This window comes from Cyanistes caeruleus, chromosome 1, assembly GCF_971803275.1.
Source record: "Cyanistes caeruleus chromosome 1, bCyaCae1.hap1.1, whole genome shotgun sequence".
In the NCBI taxonomy this organism is placed as follows: Eukaryota; Metazoa; Chordata; class Aves; order Passeriformes; family Paridae; genus Cyanistes; species Cyanistes caeruleus.
This window is the reverse complement of record NC_141701.1, coordinates 81,219,970-81,227,119: the sequence shown is the minus strand read 5'-3', so window position 1 is coordinate 81,227,119 and position 7,150 is coordinate 81,219,970. Positions and strand designations below refer to the sequence as shown.

General features: G+C 38.4%; 1 long non-coding RNA gene across 1 annotated transcript; it reads left to right on the top strand.

Moving 5' to 3' along the window:
* Window positions 1-6,171: 6,171 nt before the first annotated feature.
* On the top strand, window positions 6,172-6,947 carry LOC111924060 (uncharacterized). The gene is made up of 3 exons (XR_002861429.2): window positions 6,172-6,397; window positions 6,480-6,554; window positions 6,824-6,947. It is a non-coding gene; the product is annotated as an uncharacterized LOC111924060 (long non-coding RNA).
* Window positions 6,948-7,150: the final 203 nt, after the last annotated feature.

The window sequence follows — 7,150 nt, the reverse complement described above, 5'->3', positions numbered from 1 at the left end:
TCATTTCTTTATTGAATTATTTACTTTTTTGAAATCTGCAGGCAAAATAGGAGGGATGGAGATTGAAATAACATCCTATTTAAGAAACATTATAAAAAAGAACAAAATAGTCAAAACTGTCCTGAAAATGTTTGGTTGTTTTGTGGTTTTTTCATTCTTTGCCAGTCCTAAAGCTGACTGTTTCAAAAATTGAGCAGCCCTTTTGAAATTCAGAAGCTTTGGAAGCTATAAATATTTTAAAATAATAGCCAGACATTCATTTCAGTACTCCTTTCTCCCAGTAGTGACAAAATATAAATCCTTTATAGCCTTACTATTCTACATCCAAAAGCTCTCTATCACTGATTTCTTTATCCTGTTGACATTTGTACTTATTGTCTGGAAGTATGAATTATCTAAGAAGTCTCAGGGTGCATAGGTTTTCTGATTACAGATATACAACCATGCACAATTATTTTTAGTGCATTTTTTTTCTGCCTGTATTTGCATATTAAAATTATTATCACAAAAGAGGTGAGTTTATTTAAATTGGCCCCAGCTGGATTATAACTAAGACTAACAAAGTAAAACCAAATCTAGGATATATATTAAGTAATCACAAAATATCTCATATCGTATCTCATACTCTCCCCAGTGTAACAAGTCCTTCATATGACGAAATTTTTGTGTTCTGCAAGGTTTTCCTTAAAGACAATTCCCACAAGTCAACATTATTTCTTCACTAAAATTTATAATTTGCAATGAAGAACTGTATCGTAACAGCAAGCACATCTTTTGATTCTAGTTTTAGACATCAATTCCACCTATACAAATGTATAAGTGGGATGATATAATATGTGCCAGCAAGCAGTGAAGCTTGTTGTAAAGATGAACATAGGAATTGACAAAAATTCATAAAGGGTAGACCATGGGCACTCATCTGCATATGCATTACCATGGCTGATGTGTTAGCAGTACCGCTAATTTCAACAAAATACATCATTAAGAATTTCATTCATATATTGTTAGAAGAGTAAACAAATGCCACTGCTTGTAAGCATGTACAATGCAAAGTAAAGCTAGAACTGGATATGCTGTCAAGAATATTGCAAGTGGATTTTTGTGGGGGTTTTTTTCTCCCTTTAATATTAATTTCAAAGATAGAATTTAATTTGATTGTAAATGTACACCTCAACTTTAAAATGTTGTAGTTTTTTTCTCTAAAGCTGAACAACCCTGTAAAAATTATTTGGCTTGGAAGTAACTGTAATTATGGAAATGTTAGGGCAGTTACAAGATGACAGCTTGTGTGGCCCGCTTCTGCTGTTAGTTGGAAAACAATGGTCACCCCATTATTTTGTGGTGCTCAAGGCCAGGCACTGCAAGCTCTTGGCTCCTGTGGACGCCCACAGTGGGTGTGGAAGCACATTGCTGCTGCAGTTTGGGCCAGCACTACACTGAAAAACCTAACAAAAGTATTACACAGCTCTGTAAACACTCTTGGATTTGAAATCTCCCAGTTCTTTAAGTTCTTGTTCAAATGAGCATGAGCTTTACCACAGGAGTGGTTCCAAGTGAGTTTTAAGATGGGATAGCTCTAAGATGGGATGAGTCTGCCATATCCTGAATTTTATCCAAAACTTCATTTTTCTTATATTTTGAGTTTTGAATTTCTTTTCTGCAGCCTACCCTCTTATCACATACAAGAGACAGAAGGCCATGTTGAGTTGTTGTGTTGTAAGTATGTCTTTATCATGATACAGCCACCAGAAGTAAAATTTTCTCTGTAAGCAAAATTTGTGGGCACACAGCAGTATTGCAATTTCAGAGATTCCCTTTTGTTTCATCAGGACACATCTGAAAGAAGTTTACATCCTCTTTGTTACGTGTTAATAGCACCAGATGAGCACCATGCCACTAGCAATAGGTTTATTGTCTTCAAAGTTACAGCCCACAAAAAATCGTCTTGAAATTAACGTCTCCATAATGGCATTACTGATTTTTTTAAGTGCAAGAACTTGACTGTGATTCCAGGAGGATGTAGAAAATAATGGAACAGACCACCTTTATACTCAAACATTCCTTTAAATTTACGGTTATTGTTGTGAAATTTCCCACTGCAGTATTTGAGGAAGGCGATATCATGTAAATATCTTACAAAAAATACTCTGTGCAAATGAAGGGTAAAATAAGCTGGGATTTTATTATTATTATTATTATGTTCCAAATAAAAATAGGGTTGATTTGCAGCAATTTTGAAAGCACAGAACTTTCAAGTCAAGTCTTAAAATAATTATAGTCTATCTAGCATCACATGAACAGCCAAGATAGGCCCTCATACTGCGCAGAAGCAAAATGACAAATCTAATCAATTACCTGTTGCATATGGAAAAGAAATTACAGTTAATACTAAAACATTCAGATTACATATCAACCAGCTAAACGCAGTTCTAGTAATTAATGTGTCTAAAGTAGTCTTCAAAAGACCAAGAAACAAGACTATGTCCTGATATATTGCAGCATCCAGGTTAGTGTCTTTCGGAAAGCAAGGATTCTTAGTTATTTGAAGAACAGCATGAGTGGGTACGTAGAATAAGTCCCACACTTTGCAAAAATAAATAAAATTACATTATTTTTGATATTTATTTCCTGTTAAATAGCTCATACCTCTCATTGATTGTAAACCAGTGGAAAACCCTTGAAGAAGCAATTCTTGTAAGACAGTTCCTGTTTGCAGAGAATTTACATCACTGAAATTTCAGATACATGTGAAATCACAGAACTAGAAGAAGCACTTGCAGACTTATCATATTTATTACAGAAACTCTTACCTTTCCCACTTCTCCTACTGTATTGTCTACCACCGTGCCCTGAAGACTTTTTTGGTTTTTTTTACAAGTGACTCCTTAGACTTTTATTGTGAAATGAAATAAAAAGGGGTTCACTGTTGTTGAAGAATCCATTCAGTGCAGGTTGCTCGGGGTGCAGCTGCAGGTTGAGTTCTGGGTGGGAGCCCCAGGCAAGGGGCCATGAAATGCTCACCCTGTGCAGAACAAATGTCATGGGACCTGTGGCCCAGCCAGGGGACTGGACTCTCAGAGACACAGCAGGAGCTGAGGACATCAGACTGTCCTGTGCTTACACTGGGAAGGTATAAAAGCCTAGGGTTTCCTTTTTTGGAGGTGCTCCTCAGAGGTACCAGCTTGACCTGATATTTTCTTATTTAGTTATTGCACCAAGATTAAATTATTTTAAGGATCAAGACATCTGAGACTCTGGTGTGGGAAATCTAAGTTTGAAGGAAACCTGGTCTGCCTGTGCGTGTGGGGTGTGTAGGGAGTCAGGCAGGTCACCTGTCAGCTCACTGAAGCCAGCCACTGGCAAAGGGCTGCAGTCCCTGCCCAGGCAGTGAAGGTGTGACTGCCAAATTGGCTCCTGGATGATCAGACAGCGAAGTTTTCCTAAAAACACTCATAGATGTGAACCCATTCCTGCCTTAGGTTAGGCACAGCAAAAATCAAAAGAGTCACTATATATGTACTGGAGACCTGCTGATAATATATACTAGCTGATACTATACTAACATTACTAACATTAAGTGTATTAGAGGAAGCATTTCAGAGGGCACAGTGACAATTTAGAGTTTACTGTATATTCTGCAGTGCTCTTCATTTACACAAAAGAATACTGTGCTTGAAATTCCTTGTATTTGGCATGCTTATTTGGGATTTAATTCTGAATTATTTACATGTATAACTTAAAGCTTCTTTCTATAATAGCATATGGGGGATGCAGTATCTCACAGCTCTGTGCAGCACAGCTTGGTACTTGGCTTAGTAATTCACATACCATTTTTAAAACATCCCATAAACTTGACTGAAATATACCACAGAAACACAAAGTAGGACCTTGCTTATTACTGTGGGAAATCCCATCATCTTCCATGAAACTATTCATACAGGTAAAAGTAGCATTTCCTGTGCTGGTCTCATGATGAGCCATAAATTCTTAAATTTGTTAAGCCTTAAAGATGAAAAGGGCAAGAGAACTGTGAGAACATTTAATGCTCCTTTATCATCACCACATTCTCATGGACAGGGGTTTGTTTATGTCTGTGTCTACTACACTGTCCCAGGGTGGCTTTATGATGTTTGTATCCCCAAATATCTGTTCTGTTTATGCTGGATATGAAGTTCTGCACCTTTAAGACTGGTTCTGAGAGCAAAGGGGGAAGAAGGAGTGTGAAGTTTGTTTGCAGAAACTGCACTTGCTCCTCCGCATCCTTCTCCTGGACGATGTTGTCTTCAGCATGGACAACTCCTTTGCTTTTAGTTAGTTTTTGGCTAGCTGAGGCAGAGAAGGTCCCCAGCTAGTGGCTTTTCTTTTTTTTGGAAATGTTCAGCCCTGCTCTGGACTGAAAGCCCAGACAAACACCAGGAGCTCACACCTGTGGCCCACCAGGCCTGGGACACGAAATTTTCCAGCACAGGAGGGACTGACAAGAGACTGAGCAAGCTGAGCTACACCCCAGGACAAGGACTCTCTCTGAATTTGCCATCTCTGCAGAACAGTGAGTGGTTCCATTGTTTAATATTATTCCTTTTTTCATGCTTGTGAATACTTTGCTTGTTAAATAAACAGTTTTTTCCACTTTTTCTCTGAGGAAATCTTTTCCCGAGCCAGTTGGGGGAGGGGCCACTTGAACCTGCTTTCTAGAGGGCCCCCTTTCAGAGGTTTCCTCCCAAATTTGCCCTAAACCAGAACATACACACAGTTACATACACGTGTATGACCCTTTTATCTTTAAGAAATGCTCAAATATATTAGGATTTAGAGAAAGAAGACATGCCAAGTTTTCCTACAAATAGGCAAGGTGAGAAATACTAGATTTCGTACTTCCTGAAGTATCAGTTTTTGTTAAAAGGAAACAACTGCTCTAACTTTGAAAACAACTCAAAAGTCAATGCGATCAAGACAATTTATTGTCTCTTCCAATCTTCCTATCCACTCTGGCAAAGTATATTTGACAGAGGAGTATCTATGCCAACCACATAAATACTGGGAATGGAATTACACTCACAGTTGTATCAGTCACTGCAAATCAATGGGGAAAAATGCTTTGTGTAAACACAGTAAATCTCAACATGATGTCCTCCATTTCAATTCTTTTGCTTTAGTAGAAATGGAGAACCTGAAAGATGTCCAATGAATCGAAGTTTGTGTGGGTTCTGTAATCAAGATTGGTGCACTGGCAACAGAAGCCAAAAGCACTTGTTGTTGGTTTTTCTGAAGACTTTTTCATGTGCTTCACAGATCTTTCTGGAACAGAATACCATAAATTATGTGATCTCTATGATAAAACCATGAAATCTAAAGATAAAGAATAAAATGAAAAAAAAAAGAAAAGATTCATTTGAAAGGGTTCAAACAATGAAAATTATAATTTCTTTTCAGAGCAAATTCTCAGAATTTGACTGGTTTTAAGGATACAAAGTTGTCTTTATGCATGCTGCATTAATTCTGAGACTCAAAAATAATTTATTTTCCTCGGCATGTCCCTTTTATTTTATCTCTTTACTGATTTGCATTTTTTTTAGTTTGATTTCACCATATTTTACTAATACCTAAAGAGAGATCACTGTTGCATTCCATAGCCACAGGATCATGTCCAGAGAAGCTACAGTTACCAGGAACCAGCATGGAACACCAACGAGAGGGGCTTCTGTTCATGGAACCATTCATTCAGCACAGGAACAAACTCAGATCCAGAGACAGAGAGCCCTGAACAGAGGCAGGTGATGGGTTTTGAGGGACAGACCCAGGGTGGAGTTCAGGGTCAGGGACCACTAGGAACACAGCAAGGGAGAAACCCCAGGGGCTCAAACCCAATCAGAACACCCTGGGCTGACACCCCATGAGGGTCTGGGGTGGGGCAACTCTTCCTGGGTTCACAGGGCACATATCCTGAGGCAGAGGTTTTAAAACTCACACTAGATGGGCTTTACAGCCACGCCTCTCACTTTAACAATGCTTATCTGAAACGAAATCTTTGCTCCTCTGGGTGGGGGGCACCTCACAATCACTACTAGGCATAGTATCAATCACAGGAAAAGTGTTTCATGCAGTACCTTGCTTTCATATGTCAAGGTTTTGGTGAAGTAATGTATTAACTACTCTATCACGTCAGTAAAGATGTAATGGAGAGCTCACCAGTTGCCATTACAATATCAAATTATGAAGATGTGACATGATCGCTCCTGGAGAAGAAAAATTAATTATGTGGTCTTTCCGAAATAGAATGCTTTTAGGCAAGAGTCACATCCAAAATCACACAACAAGACATGCCTTGAATATCTGTACTGTGCTACCTGACTTACCACATCTAAACGCCTGAGAATTTGGATAGGAGAAAATATTGGTAAGATCATTTTGTCTGTTGTGCTCTGGAAAACCTGTGGAAGTCTGTAACAAGATGTTCTTTGCCTCTTGGTTGGGAAAAGGAGGAGGAGGCAACTCTGCCCTGCAGGAGAACCAGTCCTACTGATGGTTTCTTCTTCCTTTTGAGAAGGTAGAGGGTGAGTCTCACCTCTTTTCCTCTTTTCTCTCCTGGTCTTTTTGTGTCTCCTGCCAGATGAGAAAATAAATAAATAAATAAATAAATAAATAAATAAATAAAAGCAAAATAGTGGGAGTATATTGTGGATATTTTTTGTTCTATTCAGAGGATAAAGTTAACCGAAGGTCTGGGAAGAAGAATTAGGAGCATTTGGAGAACTACACAATTCCTAGTCATGCTTTCCCTCCTGTTGTTTTTCTTGTTGAATTTGCATTTTTCATCACTCAGTGGAAAAGCACGGAGTTGGGAAGATGGAAGAGAAAAGGAGGGCTGCATCAGCTGTTAACCAAGAGGAGACAGAGAAAAAGGAGTCCTTCTATTCTGGTCATGCAGAAATTGATAAACATTTCTATAAGAGTGACTGTTTGTTAAAGACTGCTAATTTCTGCTCCCTTTCAGCTGATAGAATTGATTTTTTTCAAAGCCAAATCACTTATGTGTTTTTCTAGAAACTCTTATGTTGCTAGATCAGTAAGCAAGACTTAGATGCTTTGTGTTAGCTATTTGCATTTGTAGCAAAACAGGTCTGCTAAGCATAGGTATCTGTCAAGACTA